Source organism: Sinohyriopsis cumingii, chromosome 1, assembly GCF_028554795.1.
Source record: "Sinohyriopsis cumingii isolate HCF-2022 chromosome 1, ASM2855479v2, whole genome shotgun sequence".
Taxonomy (NCBI): Eukaryota; Metazoa; Mollusca; class Bivalvia; order Unionida; family Unionidae; genus Sinohyriopsis; species Sinohyriopsis cumingii.
The window spans coordinates 48,014,663-48,032,075 of NC_142961.1; positions in this window are offsets into that span (position 1 = coordinate 48,014,663).

Genomic DNA, 17,413 nt, shown 5'->3' on the forward strand with positions numbered 1-17,413 from the left:
TTATATCAATATATGATCAATTGTTTTTACAACTTTTATTTATTATTTCACTAACTTGCGCTGCTCCCAGTTTTCAAATAAATATTCTCTGCCCATTTCAGAACTTCAGTATCTTTCCATTACTACCTTATGCTCTAGTTTGTATTATTTGATTGTACGAAAGTATATCGCTGAGTAAAAAGTTCTTGCAATTTATCTCGCTTGAAGAATAACGAAATTATGTTTATTTTTTACAACTTCAATCATAGCAGTTAATGGAGGTTGAACTACAACGAGAAAAAAATTCTAACTTCTTAAGGTTCTTTTATTATTGATTTAGACTGTTATTTTTCTGTTAATGTTCATTAAATGTTTCATGAAATAACTTGAGTTTTTTTCAAAATGTACAAATGTCAACCACGCTTGAACAGACAGGCGAACGTACGAGTCTCCTTGATGATTATTTAAATTTTATTTCCTTGAACGGTTGGAAATTTTAGAGTGTACAATTTGGAGAAATATCGATGTTAGACACACTATGCATGTATAGAACATTTTTTGGCTCTCACCTATCTGTCTGTCTGTCTGTATGTATGTCTGTCTCCTTTCATCTGGTACATGGGTATGTATATCCTCGAAAGAATGTGTTCGCATACGTATATTACATAAACATACTTATGGTTGAAAACGAGTATATAATGGTGCTAAGATAGAAAGAGTGACTGATAGATAAAGACAACAAATAAGAATATTTGTGAGTATCCATTTAGTATTGACTTGTAGAGCAGCAGGGAAGTTCTACAGACCAGACGTTCCAGACCAAATAAGCCTTCCTACGAGAACTTTCTCCGTAGAAGCCTCAGATTTCAAAAATAAGCCTTCCTACGAAAATTAATTTGCGTAAATTCGTCCCCGAGTGCAATTTTTGTGTGCAAATTCCGATGATTCTGGACAAAGATTTTAGGGGGGGGGGGGGGAAATTTATTCTGGTGTCGACGAAGTTTGTCAGGATTTGGCTGCTGATCCTAATTTTACCTCGCATTAAAACAATATAGTTGAAAATAATATGAGTCCGAAAGCTAGTACAGTTGGAGAGCCTCATTCTGCCAGATTAGCGCGAGAGCAATTAGCGGCACTAAAGAAGCTTATCCCAACAAAACAATTATTTAAGAGAAATGTTCGTGGTTACGAAGATGTACAACATGGAATTGCCGAGGTATCATCGAAATGGTTGAAGCCAGTTACCGGAACAATCGAACAAGTTGTATTTGGCGACGAAAAAGATCCGGATACTAAGAAAAAGGGAATTTTTCCCATGTTGAAAGGTATTGAGGAACAATCACGAACATTACCCGAGCGATTAGCAATAGCAGCAGCAGCACAAGGGCGACAACCTGCAATTGCTTATAAAACAGGTAGTAAGGGAAAAACCGTAGTAGGAAAACCGGGAGTAAAAAAGGGGAAGTTTAGTATCGAGAATTTAAGAGAAAATTTCACCGATGAGGGATGGGAAATAATATCACGACCGCTCTCGACACTGTATTCCATAGATCGAATTGGTCAATTTGCGGAAGATATGTTTAGCGTTCGAAATGAATATTTGACTGAAATAGGAAAGGGAAAATATAAAACCCGTAATAGTTGGTATGGTATGTTATATAAAGTTTATGCGGAAAAAACACAGGCGAGTGAAAGGGATCCATTTTTTAGAAGATTTTTAGAAGCAGCAGACGATAGATATAATCATAATAAGCAACTAGCGGAAGATATAAAACAGCAAATGAAGGAAAGAAAACAACAGGAGAAGGAAGAAAAAGCTAAAACACGAAAAGGAAAAGTAATACCACAGGAACCAATAATTCAACTACAGGAAGAAGATATTCAACCACAGGAATTAGGAGCTAGACCAAAAGAAAAAATTCCACCTCAGAAAAGGGAGAGAAAATCAAAAAAGAAAAAAGATCAGAGTGATCAAGAACCAGTAACTCAACCAAGCGAATATAAACCATCTGCGGGTAATGGTTCGTTTACAATTGATCCTAAATTACCCGCAGATATTTATTTGAACAAGAATTTGTTGCATTTACTCAGTAACGATGGTTCAAGAATTCAGATGGCTGCGGATAATTCTCCGGAAAATAAAAGATTTTTTTTGAATAATAAGGATATTGCCGATAAAATTGAAGAAATTGATTGGCTAGCGATAATTTATTTTGGTAGTTTAGGAAAACCAGTAAAATATGATGATGAAAATTTTGGAAAATTTTCATCAGATGTTATTAAATACAGATTTACGAGTATGAAAAAGACAATTTCGTCATCTAAGAGTGATAGTCCTTCTTCCCCCTCTTTTGATCTTCGCCATCCCCCCCTTTCTCCTTCAATATATCCAAGGGGGAGTCCTGCAGAGCGCCCCATTTGGCGCCCCGCACCTCCGGAACCAACATCGACAAACTGGAAACCACAGGAACTTTCACCCCCAGGAAAACGGAGTATTCCGAAAGATGAGGCTTGGCCACTTGGTAGACGCGATACTCCACCAGAAATATATTCGCCACTAACGTCGTCATCAGGGACATCGTCAGGAGAAGTATTCGAGGAAACGTTATCGCCATCGCAATTTCCAAAACCAAAAACAGGAAGCGGATATACCGTTTGCCCTGACAGCGTTGTCAACGACGTGTCTCAACTCGAGGTATTAATCGGAGGAAAACGAGCCGGAAATAACTCTCGCGAAGTAATCAACGAAGCCTCAGATATTTGTCAGCGGTTATTCCGCGGTGGCATCATTAATTCTCACATTTACAAGGAACTTGTCGATGAGCTCATCGATTAAAACAACACAATTGAAATAACATGATTGTTCACAAACATCAGCGCAGACCTAAACAGGTCCGCATAGTAAACTCTAGATTGCCCGTGTACAAATATATTCACGGTAATGGATTCGGCGATATCATTGGAAGTCTCGTTACGCGAATAATACCTAAAATCGGACCCGTGATCAAACAGTTCGGGTTAAAAGCAATAGGAAAGATCGGCGAGACTGCTATCTCTGGTATCGGTAATTTGGCCAGCAAGGGCTTCAATGTTGTCAAAAGTAAAATATTAAATTTAATGCGCAAAAAACAACCCGTCAAATTACCTAGCACCAGAGAAATGCCACCCGAAATCAGCAAAGCCATAAACGACGCGGCAAATAAAAAAATAAACGATCTAGCACAGGAAGTTGCTAAGACAAATTTAGCGCAGGAAGTTGCTAAGACAAATCTAGCGCAGGAAGTTGCTAAGACAAATCTCGCAAATGAAGTTGCTAAAACAAATCTCGTAAATACAAGCTTCATTTCAGGCAGCGGTCTTCGTTTTAGATGATATTCTTAATAATAAATGTTCGCACAAGTGTCAAACGAAGTGTTTGACATGGACGAGCCTGTAGGCAGAGACACATCCGTGCGAGATTTCCAGTATTTTTCATACGACGCAGTGACACCAAATGCACCTAATCGCATTGAAATTCAAGTTCACGACACAACGAGATATTTTCTTCCATCAGAGGCATATATTGAATTTGGTGGCGAACTAAGGAGAGCTAATGATACCGATTATCCAGTAGATTCCAAAGTTGGATTTGTCAATAACGGAATTATGGCTTTATTCAAGAGCGTCACCTACACGATTGATGGAAGAGAAATTGAATCAATTACAGATAACGCTGATGTCGCAACGACGGTGATAGGCCTGGCCAGATACTCGGATGATTTTACTAGATCAGCTGGTCCTAGTATGATGTTCGCCAAGGATACTAACGACAGCGCAGATCATACCCAGTATAATATCGCTATACCGGCTGATCAAGGTGGTGTTAATCCAGCCACCCTGATGGCGGTAATGATCAACCCCAATGGCGATTACAACCTTGGATTTGCCACGCGGAAAACAATGCTGGTTGGTCCTAGTTTAAGATTCTCCTGTGCAATTCCACTATCCCACATTTTTGGATTTTGTAGACACTTCAGAAAAGTTATTTACGGAGCAAAACACACAATTTCCTTCGTTCGAGACCCCGCGAGTAATGATAGAGCTATCTGGAGAGACAATAATACTGTTCCTGATGCAGGCAAGGTAATCCTAAACAAATTTACCTTGTGGATGCCAGCGATAACTCCATCGGTACTTGTGGAAGAAAAATTATTATCATTCATGAATCAAGGCGGAAAATCCGTCATGTCCTGGCTGACAACGATGACCGACTTTACCGACATTAATATCAACGGAATATTTACCTGGCGAATTGCGTCACAACAGGGCGCTTCGGCACCTAGACACATCTTCATTGTTCTCCAAAACACAAATAGATACGATCAAACTCACAGTCATATGATATTTGACAATTTCGCAGCAACAAACGTATCACTGAGAGTAAATGGCCAACAAGAACCATCCGAGGAAATATCAATTAATTTTCCCACCTATTCGACGTCCCGTGCGTATCATCGCTTGCTAAGTTTCATGGGTCGCGATCAAAATATCGATACAGGATTACAAATATCACAGATAGATTTTAATACTCGCTATCCTATCTTTTACTTCTCCTTGGAGCATCTCGACCTGGTAAAACAATCCGTTGTCGATATCCATTTCAAAGCCAGAATTGACACAGGTGGGCAAGTAGCAAGAGCCATCGCGGTGATCCTCAGCGATAGAACAATGATCTTGGAAGGCATCAGCGGCAGAATGAGAATTATTGACGCTCCTGTCGAGAACATGTGACAAATTCTAAATTTAGATTAAGCGGTTATTAATATGCCATACGAACACGTCAGTGTAACTCTGACCCCGGGTCAGATAAAAAAACTCCAATCAGCGATATCAAAGCGATGCGGTATGAAATTAACACTGAAAAACGATCAAATTCATGGTGGACCTAACAAACTATCGCTAACTAAAGGCCAGCGTGAACGTTTTTCCAAGGCTAAATCAGTAAATTCCGGCGTTCATGTGAGCCTTTCCATAGGCGCCATCAGAGACATGGTCAAAACAGGCGGATTTCTTCCTCTATTGGGGCTAGTGAAAATGGCTCTTCCGGCGATTGGAAAGGCATTCGGATTAGGCGCGCTCGGAGGGATAGGTTCCCAATTAGGTTCCGCATTAACAAGTAAAATTACCGGAGGGAGATACGGTAAAAAAAAGGGGAACGGCCTTTATCTAAGACGCCCCCCGTACGGATCCGGCCTAAGTCGAGTCTACCAGCCTCAAATTTAGATTTGATCAGTGAAGTAAAGAATAAAAAAATAAAATTTTTCAGAGGTGTATTTATGCGAGATCAACTACCAGACAAACCAAACTCTACCGAGACAGGAATAATAAATCTCGATAAAAATACCGGCCCTGGCACGCACTGGGTTGCCTACGCGATTAATCCTCGCGAAGTCGTTTATTTTGACTCATATGGATTAGCACCACCAAATGAATTTATCAACTACGTGTCAAAACTAAAACTTCCGATTTGGTATTCGACTCTTCCAACACAAACATTAGCGGATCCACCAATATGCGGTCCAGAGTCAATTAACGTCCTCGACGCAATTTCAAAATCATCCGGTCCGTATCACAAAATTGTATTTGAATACGCCGTAGATAAATATCATGGTTGACATTTATGGTAGATCCCTCTACAGGAAGGAAAAAACAGAAACAGGCGACATCGATACATCAAAATTTGCAACCAAGAGTGATATTAACAATCTCCTATCGCTGTCAGAAGTAGATCCTGGCGAAGTTGCTGTTTTTCAAAATACCGAGGGAAGATTACACACCAGCAATGTTAAAATAACTGATATAATCAAGCGAGAAGAATATAACGATCATATCAGTCAATTTACTCGCCAATCTGAGATGGTATTAAAATCTATCGCTGATATCGCCGATATTATCGCGGAGTTCCCACCAAAGGCCGATCTCGTGGATATAAAACAAAAAAATAGTGAGTTATCAGCGGCGATGCTTCTAAAGTCCGATAAGGCAACAACCGATGATTTCCAGGACAGAGTGACAAAAAGATTTAGCAAGCTAAATAATGATCTTAAAAAACTCGAGGAGGTATCAAAAAATCTCAGTAAAAAACTCGACGAGGATATAAAAAAGTTCATCGATACCTCCTCAACTACACACAGCGATCTCATCGAGAGAGTAAAATCCATCAACGATGAAATTACTAGTATTCATGGCGAAATTAACGAAGTAAATATCGCGATGAGTCAGAAAACAACAATCGACGATCTCAACAAAAAAATCAGCGAGGAAATTAATAAACTCAGCGATGTTGTTGTTCCCGAATTTACCAAGGGGTTTAACGCGGCGCGTGAATCGACAGATGAGAAAATAAAAAAAATCAACGAGGATATTAACGCGGTACGTGAATTAGCGCGTCAAAAGGTCGATACATCAGTGTACGACATAGCTATTGACCAAAAGATCGATAAATTCGTTTACGCCACTGATATACCAAAATTGAGCTCGGATCTTCTCGACGCAACTACAAAAATTAACGATATTAACACAAAAATATCATCGTTGGATATCCCAATATTGGAGAAATTATATGTGACAAATAAATTGATAGACATAATTATGCGATGCAATCTAACATTTGTGTTATCCATAAATGATTTTAGCTGGACACCCGAGAATAACACATTTAGCTTTACCGCGCCAATTGCTGGCGTGTATCGAGCACATATTATCTCCGATATAAAATTTAAGATACAACCGGACCAGAATTATAAAATTTATGAATTATGCCCTGGATTTTTTATTTTTATTTCGTTAAGTGAATATAGCAAAATAACATTCACACTAGAACCGCCAGACAGAGCAATATTCACGCCAGCCAGAACCAGCATGGGAGTGGTGCGTTATTCTGTAATTTTCGAATTTTTATACGAACGTACGCCATATTATCCGTAATTGTTATCGTAAGATACTAATAAATGACCGCATCGGATTATCGCTACAATCAGGCGAGGTCATGGCAGGATTCGCTAAAAAAACTCCTAGACGAGTATCAGATAAAAATAAAGAAATACCAGCGTAGATTAGTTATCATTGACGTCGCTGTGTACGCGGTATCCGCGGTAGTTGCCGGCGCGGGAATAATTTTATCCGCGGTAACAACGATAGCGCCGATCGTAGCAACGATAATAATCTCGTCAACAACGATAATCGCTGGTGTTCTCAATATCGTAGCGAAAAAGATATCCTCGTGCATGAGTGAAAAGTTATCATTGTACAAAAACAAATTATCCCAGGTCAACGACGCGTATTCGAAATTATCATCGCTGCTTTCCGAGAGTCTCAACGATGGCGTTATCTCCGATCCAGAATTTTCGGCAATGATCAGTATTTACTCGGAGATTGAACAAATGAATATTAATAATGTCCGAACTAGCCCAGATCGTGACAAACACGACACCGCCGACAACAACACTAATATCGTTAAGCTCCACCAAACCTGAATTTAGCATCAATTTTCCAACACCAATCAGCGTCAATGAAATTGCGTTAACACAATTGCGTGTCTACAATAGCTGGCCTAATGTTAGATCGAAATCATTTGGCAAATTATTATCAAACAATTCACTTGTTTTTGCCAACAAAAGCAAACCCGATGGAACACCTGATTGGATCGTCGTTGGCATACCAACAGGCAGTTATGAAATTGAGCAACTAGGTAAGGAATTTACCACCAGAATATCAAATATAACCGGCGATGCTACCCCGGGAATAAAGATATCTGCGCACGATCCAACACTGTCATCGATGATAGAAGTGAAATCACCGTACATTGTAGATATTTACCAATCATCGATTAGGACCATATTAGGTTGGCCTGAAATCGCACCTCTGGCAAAACCAGAAAAATCTGATTTTATTATTCCAGGTTTTCACGAGGAAGCTCCTCCAGAGCAACCGGAGCCAAAAAAAGAAGATTTTACCACTGACGAAGGATGGTATGGAGATATCAAACACAAGACTCTGATCCACAGCGCCATCAGCTTCGTGAACATCCACAAATTTAACATGTTAATGTTCGTTTTTACTTTTAGGGACGAAAAAATTCTCTCGTGGTTGGTTCTTCCTAAAATTTCCCCCGGTGTGAAAATCTTCGACGCTACCCACATTAACAGGAAAATATTCCCCATAGAAGGCATCTCGATAAAAAGAACCATCAACGAATTTAATCAAGAACATAAATTACATTTAAATTTATTGCGGGAATCCTTTCATGAATGCATCCTAAATAAATCAGGCTCATGTAGCGAAATTATCAAACGCGTGAAGATTTTAAATCAACTCGCGAATGATGTTGAATATTATCATGGTATGTTTATTCAGGCGATAGTCGACGATATATCAATTGCCGATTATGTTCTTCCTATTAGCAAATTCGAGTTGATCAGAAATTCAGGAGAAAAACAAAAATTCATGAGAGTATTTGGATTAACCGAGGAAACGCCACCAAATTTCAAATTTCCCGATTATGATGTTGATAAAATGAGAAAATCTGTTACTGATACCATCTATGATTTATTTCCGAAGTTACATGCCGCGTGGACTAAAAAAATACAATCAGAATCGATTCTCAAACACAATAACGATCCCGCCGGGCAGGGGCGGCATATCTCGCCAGGTATCGTTAACATAACGGAAGTTATCGCGATTTATCTTCACGCGGATGTTGTCGAGGGCAGCTACAATGTTGATTCGTCAGAGTCAAATCAAGCACAGCAGGGATTCATCTTGTATTCGTTTTCACCTAGCGCTTCTCCTGGTTATTTGATAATAAAAGAACCAGTAAATCCGTTTTACCTGCGATGCCACAATCGATTATTGTCGAGGATAAATTTCAGACTAACAGATCAGAAAGGAAATTTGCTTGATATACGCGGGGAAACGATAAGTATCAATCTGCTGGTAAAATCGTGAGAATCGCAGATTTTTTGAATCTGTACACCAGGGAAAAATGGGCCAAAAAAATAAATAAAAACCGGGGAAATTTTCAAAATTGGAAGATTTTTTTAATTTTTGTTTTTTTTTGTTTGCGGAAATCTTCAGGAAAATTCAAGGATCAGAAATTTCCTTGGCCTTGCTCTCATCGACAAGTTTTTTCAGTTGTCTGACACGCGAGCTTGTAATTTTTTTTGATTCATATGCATCCGATAAAATCAACCTAGCTTTTTCTACCAGCGTCGATAATTTAACAAAATCCTCGATTTGATCATCGCTGACTGTCGCAAGTGATTGATACATGGCAATTTGGATCTTTTTTATTAATTTGTACTCTGACGGCAGCGTGTATTTATATTCGAGTTTTCCCTGAACAATCGTCTCGAATTCGGATCGGATTTTATTCGCGTCCAACTCCGAGGGAAGATTTATTTTTTTCTTTCTCAGGTCATCGATAGCTTCGATAATATTGCTTATGGTTTGTTCGTCCATGTTATATTAATTTTGTAATATTCAATTAATTTTCATCTTCATTTTTCCGAATCAAATATTATCGGAATATAGGAAAACTCGATCCACGCACCGAGGTCATATGAAAATGTCGCGTTGATTATTCTTTCTGCCACTCGCCACACCGAGGCATGATTGACACTGAAATACTTTGCAGCTGCATGCATCGACGTGAATATAATTTCTTCATTTGTTTCTCGATTTATTGATTTAACCGCCCTGGAATATTTTGGAAATCTACCAACGTTACTACTGCGAAGTAAATTTTCACTCGGAGTTACCGCGTGAAGATTGGTTATTTTATTGTTGAGTTTATTTCCGTCAATATGATCGATAACAAGACCATCCCCGATAGGTCCTTTGTGACATTCGAACACGAATCTGTGACATAAATAATTTGTGCATCTTCGTTTCTTGTTTTTACTGATGGAGAACATAAGATAACCCGAATTACCAACTCTACCAACATTTTTCTTTGTTCTGGTATTTCTGACAACACCATCCGATGATGCCTCGTATCCCTCGATGGTTGGGTGAGATTTAAACTCGTATGTGATTTTCATTGCAGGAATCGTCGATTTCATTTCCATATACAATATTCCATTTGTTTAAATCATAATTTGCCTTGAATCGATTAATATAATCTTCTTCGCAAGTTATTATCGAGGAAGATTTCTTTTTGTAATATCTGAGCAATTCTCGATAATTTTTCCCTCCACAGGATAAACACAATCGAGTCTTTCCTCGAGTGCCAACTTGGCAAACTAAACACCGTTGTGGTCCTTTACTGCCTCGTCGAATCGCATATATGTGAGCACCACAATAATCGCCTCTGCAGGATTTGTCGCATGATTTTGTTGATCCGATTGGTATCCACGAACATTTATTCATTATAATTTAAACATTTGTCTAAAATATAATAATGGATGCATTTGATCTTGATGAGGCAGAATATATCATTCCTGAGGTTGATCGCGCCAAAAAAGAATTTTTCGATGATGGAGCGGTTCACACTTGGTCGACATGGAAAACTAACTCTGTTGATGCTACGATGAATCTGGAACGGGCCAAAAAGATAATCGAGCACATAAAATTCGAACACAAGGAGGAGCGATTTATCTTTGGAATAAAATTTATTGCACAAATGCCTGACGACACTTGGATTATTCGCGATAAACGAGATCCTGTGCGTGGCGGTAAGAAAAACGTTATTTTTGATAAAAATTCGAAGCCAGGATTATTATTGGGAATTGACGGTCCTTATTATGCCAGGGCGTATCCATCTAGCGCTGTTGTTTATGGAATTTATCGGCTAAATAATAATCCTGACATGAAAAATCTACCTGCGATGAAAGAATCACCGATGATAAACTGCGTGGCTGAGCGTGTTATCGAGCATATGAAAAACGCCCGTCGTGGATCTGGATTGACTCAGTTGAGGTTGAATAAAATTAATTCATGGGCGAAGACAGTTGTTGATGGCGCATCGATTGACGATGTTGCTGTGTTGAGCAAGAAACTTAAATTTCCTATCACGGTGAAAACGCTATCAGGAGAAATATTATATTCGTCGCCGTATAGATCTCGAGGAGTACCAATCGAAATTGTTGATCATAATTCACATGCGTGGTCGCAGTCGGTAATGATATTTCCGCGAGATCGTGTTGTTAAATTTTATCCCGTGGAAGGCGCAAAAGACAATTCCGATGCCATGTTCAGATATATCAAAATATTAGCCGCGTCTGATCCGATATCGGTTTGGTTATTCTCGAGCGAAGAAAAATACGATCAGTTTATATTGCCGCGAGGAGATATTTACCATGATGAAAAATTACATGAATCTATGAAAAATATCGCGGTGAAATATTCGTCAAATCCTGATCAGTTATTAACGAAGTGTTTTACTGTTCCGTCTGTTGCTGCTCACGCTGCCAGAGAAAGAAATTCGTGGAAACCTACGAGAAACGAATACCTCACTGATATTCAACTTAGTTGTATCGAATACGGCCATGGCGGATTGTGGAATACCAAATATTATTTCGAAGATATGATATCCGTTGACATGAGCGCGTGCTATCCTGGAAGTTTCCTTGGATATGGTGATTGTGCGGATTATTTTGCTAAATTTGGCCATCCCACCAACGAAATGACAAGGGTAGCAATTAACGGACCGTTGCCTGATTTTGTCATGACGGGATTCGCTTATGTTACTTCATTCGAGTTTGCTGAAAATTTACATAAAATTTGTTATATTTGGTTTGGTCGGCATTTATCTCAACGCAGATGGGTCCCTACGGTGTTGTTGAGATATATGCTGGATTCGTCAATGTTAGTATCGTTGACGGTGAGTGAGGCGATTATATCATACAGGAAACAAACCGAAGTGTGGTTGCCGACGGATTGTGAAAACGCGAAAGATATTGGAAGAAAAATAATTGGCAAATTTACTCAAGGAGGATCCGTTGATCATAAACACCGACACGCTAGGTTATTTATCAACGACGCCGAAATGGACTTTATTATTGCCGATACGGTATCGCGAGGAATATTCTGCAACAGAGAGAATATTATCATTGACGGAGAAAAATTAGGTACCGTAATTAGCTATCTCGATGGAGAATCAGCGCAGTATACGCATTTGAGGTCTTCGATGCTCGCTTATGTGAGTATAAATTTGCTATCGATGATAAATAAATTTTCTGATATCGCGGTAAGGGTCGCAACGGACTCGTTTTATATCGATAAGAAATACCAGTATAGGCTGGATAATTTAATCGCTGATGGTTCTTGGGGAACTTGGAGGATAAAAAACGAGGATATCCTAGATTACTGTGAGGACGCCGATGTCGAAGATTGCGATAAATTTCATCGAGATAAATTTGAGGAAATATCGATGGCTGCATCTGCATTTGACCCGATTTCACGTAACAAATTCGTTTACATGAATGGTCCTGGTGGTAGCGGTAAAACAACGAGAGCGATAAATTTATTTGCGAAATCTGATATGATCGTGTTGACTCCAACTCACAGATTAGCGCGAGAAATAAGGCAACGCGGCGTTGGTTCTTGTACGTATCACAGTTATTTCAAATACAGCGGTGGATTATGGGATTCGGCTCGTATGGGAAATAAATATATCAACAGAATTATAATATTTGATGAAATTTGCACAGTAAATTTAGTTGTATTAAAATCGTTCCTGATCTGGCTGGAGGGAAAAAATACCGCCGTTGTAATGTGCGGAGATCATGGCCAGCCTGATCCTATTGATGGAGAATCTCCTCATGAGTGGCTCAGGAACTTCGTTGACTATTATGAGGAAATCGATGCCGATTATAGATCCGATGATATTTTACTGACTGAATTTAAGAAAATAATTCGATTACAACCGAATAAGTTTCAATGTGACGTGATGAGAAGAATAATCGACGAGACTCCGATGGATATTTTTCTAAATTTGTGGCGGCCCGATCATTTGATCGTTGCTAGTAGGAAAATTGTTCGCGATGTTATTCAGGATATGTTATTCAAGCTTCATTGCGAGAAATTTCCAACATTGCAGGTGCCGTTATGTTACAGGCCCGCTGATACCAGGAAACAAAATATCAGTGTTACTTTACCCTGCGGAGAGGAAAAGATCTTGGTCTTGAACGATATTATTCTTGTTGATATTAATCTTGTTAATGACGCGATAAACGCAGAAAGATCGCCATGGAAACTAGGATATGCAACAACGATACATTCATCGCAGGGATTAACCGTGGATGGACAAGTTTGGATCGTCGATGATAGAATTTCCTGGTCAAATTTAGTGTATCTGGCCGTGTCAAGAGTAAGAAAATTATCTCAGGTAGAATTCGAGTAAATCACATTAATGACGCTGGCGGTAGTTGAGTATCTTTCGGTATTATTTGTAATTCCTCCTTGGTAAATCCGCGTTGTGGCGCTAGCGAATCTAGGAAATAAATTGCTGGTCTTCCCGATGATCTTGTTACGGCTGATATTTTATGTGTTGTAACGCTCCAATTTGGATCGGTTGCTCTTTTTCTTCCTCCTTCGGCCTCGCCTTCTTTATATAAATACCGGACAATGACGCTACCTAGCACAGGTGAAATTGTGGAATCTCGCTTTAGGGGTATATTCGATTTTGTAATTGCAATTGCGGGTTTCATTGCTATTGTTCTTGTTGTTTCGTTATTTAGCGCGTTAATCACATGAGGCAATCTCGATACCCAATCGTGAGATCGATTATCTTGAATAAATTCTCGCGCGTACTGATATCCGAATAATCTTTCCGCTAGTGTTTTATTAAATCTTTCAACGATGGCCTGATTGCGATGAACACCAACTATACCACGTCGGATTTTAACATTATTCTTTTTCATCAGTGAAGTAACCGCGCCAAGAAATTCTCGACCTGGATCAACCTGGAGAAGCTTCGGCCATGTTAATGGAGATCGTGAATAAATTTCGCTAAACGCCTTAGCGATCTCCGTTGCTGTTTTATTCGATAACGGTTCCGCTTCCTTGTATCTGCTTGCGATGTCAACAACCGTCAACACGTATTTGTATGTGACTCCGTTGACGGTATCATGAGGAAGAAACATTAAATCAGCCTGATGGACTTCATTAGGGACACTGACGGAGAAACTCGCATACGGTATTTTCTTAGGCGGAGGAAGATAAATTTGCCAGACTGCCTGTTTCGATAGCCACGATTCAGCAACGGACTGTTTTACTTTAGCGACCTTGGCGAGTTTGGCTATTGCTGATTTTCCTCGCCAAAAACCTCGCGGAGAATAATATATTTGCTCCATTATTATTTACCAGCACCGAGTACTAATTTACCTTTCATTGCGCCTTTTACCAGCCAAGTTGCCAATTTTTCTTTGAAACTTTTGTCAGGAATCGCGTCTATTGCATGAATTAGCCTAATATCAGCGAGATGTCTTTGTTGTAAATCCCCGCTGCGATACGCAAGATCGTGATAGTAACACGCGTTATCGATGGCGTTTACTGGATCTTCGCCGGGATTTGGTTGATTATTATCGTTGAGTCTTATATCGAGTCTTGTTCCGGGTCCGCAGTAATTGTATCCTGGCAGATGCTTCTCTCCGGGATATTTCGCCCAAGGCAGCCCAGGTAGATTTTTCATGGAGGCGGCAATGTCTCCTCCGGTTCTTCTACTTTTTTTTTTACAAATTTGAACTTGCGTGTCTTACAAACTTCGCATTCTCCTGCAATTGCGTTCCTGTTATTGCGTGTGACGATTTCGATTGGATTTATCGTAGCTGTGCGCGTGCGACACTTAACACAATATAGATCCATGTATTCTAGTAACATGAATGTAATTGATTTTTCAGCCACGAAGCGACGCGAGCAGGTGAAACACAACGCGGTGTTACCAAATTCGATAAGGATGATAATTATTGGCCCGTCTGGTTCTGGAAAGACGCAGTTGTTGCTAAATTTGATAATGCGATGGCTAAAATGGGACAAATTGTATTTGGTTGCACCGTCCGTTGATGATCAACGTTGCTATCAAGTACTAAAAGAATTTAGCGACAATACCGACGAAGGCACAATCGAATTCATCACAGACATCAATGAAGCTCCATCAGTGGAAAATTTAGATGGCGATGTTAATAATCTTGTCGTATTCGATGATGTTATGCTGGATAAGCAAACTAATCCGGCTAGGATATTCTCGCGTGGCCGACACAAGAACACCGATGTGATTTACGTGACGCAGCGATATACGCAAATTCCAAAGGTAATTAGGGACAATTGTAACATTTTATCTGTGTTCAATGGCGTCGATACTCACACGTTAAGAAATATTCATCAGACTTGGTGCAACGGCGATATGGACATAAACAAATTCAAAAATTTCTTCAGCCGCGCCCAGGCAACACCGCATGGTTTTATCACGATTAATCTTCATGATCCGCGTAGTAGATATCGAATCGGTCTCGATCAAATTTATTCATGAAACTCGCAGCCAAATCCTTTGTGCAAAAAAACACCAGAATAAATTTCCCCCCCCCCCAAAATCTTTGTCCAGAATCATCGGAATTTGCACACAAAAATTGCACTCGGGGACGAATTTACGCAAATTAATTTTCGTAGGAAGGCTTATTTTTGAAATCTGAGGTTTCTACGGAGAAAGTTCTCGTAGGAAGGCTTATTTGGTCTGGAACGTCTGGTCTGTAGAACTTCCCTGCTGCTCTTGTAGAGCATGTTCTTACAAACAGTCTCTTTTTTAAATCATACTGTTTGCAATTTTACATCCGGTCACGTGGATCAATATTGATTTAAAAGGCGAACCAAAATAATAGGACAGAATCTGTGAAATAAGTGGATCTTTAACACTTAAATATTTGATGCAAGGAAAGTTAAACAGAATTAAGCTAATCTTAAGAAGGCCGTTCTAGATGAATTTGCTGGTGGCAATCAGAAATGTTGTCTAAAGACCCCAGTAAATTTACGAGTTATTACGTGTCAGCATAAGCAAAGAAAAATCATGCCGAAAGATATTGCATGTACCGTCCGATACTTGATGTTTCAAAAGTCAAAAAGAAAATGAAAAAAAAAAAACGTCATTGGGCATGTTATTTAATCTGAATATTGTACGATATTTGCACCCAAATATGAATACATATTCCATCTGCATTAATTACACTCCTTTATCTTTATGATAGCTAATGTAATTATTGCTTTGGCAAGTTCCTCTGAATACATTAAATGTGTTCCATTTAAAACAAAATCTGGTTTAAAATATTCAGCTGACGTATCGAATTCGAGTTATAATTTTCTTATCGAACTTGTGTTATAACTTTCTTAACTCGTGTTATAAACGAACTCTTAGCCTTGCGAAAGAAACTGAGAAAGAAAGATATATCAACATATGAAAAATGCAAATTGTTGAGATTGTTTTCGTTAAAGTTATATAGCCAAAAATGTGCAATAAATGTTTAAAATCGGAGAACAAAGTGAAATGTTCCTACAGATGTATCTGAAATTATGGATAATGAATCTATAATCTCAGGTATGGACAGTGTATTTAATTAAATAATTTGATATCTTTTAAGCATGGAAAGTAAATATTATTTAATTATCTGATATAATGTGAGTATTGACACTGAATCTAATTATCTGATGTAATGTCTATAATTATTCTCCTAGTATGAACAAAAGATGTTTGACATATAAAATTGATTCATTTGTTTAACCTTAATGATCTGTAGTACAGCTAAGATTGCTTCCTTTGTTGACACTATGTTTCGCTAACCAACTAACGGTGAACTATTCGGAACTGGAATTAATTTGTGGGCATGCGCATTGGAGCTAAGGGAGGTAATTTTAGGCGCTACGATCAGTAACTCTGTTGCAACCGTGAAGCCCCTAATACAACGCTTGTCCAAGACACACGGAAATTTTGCGACAACGCACATTGTAACTGAAGATATCTTTTCTCTCATCAATTCGCATTGTTCCTCTCTCTCTCTCTCTCTCTCTCTCTCTCTCTCTGTTTGATCGAGCACAACGCGTGACCACGACCCAGTCAGCGACTCACTCGGCGACCCAGCGACGCAGACGACGATCCAGTCGACGACCCGGCTACTGCGACCAAGTCAGCAACACAGCCGGCTACTCTGCTATCCATTTGGCGACTCTGCGACACAGTCGACAACATAGTCGGCGAAACTGCTAACAAGTCTGCCACCCAGCAGTCGATCCGGCGACCCAGAGGACGATACAGTCGACAACTCTGCGACCAAGTCAGCGACACGATCGACAACATAGTCGGCGACACAGCTACCAAGTCTGTGATCCGGTCATCGATCCGGCGACCCAAATAACGATGCAGTCGACGACCCAGAAGGCGACCACAGGACTCCCAGTCGACGAATCAGCG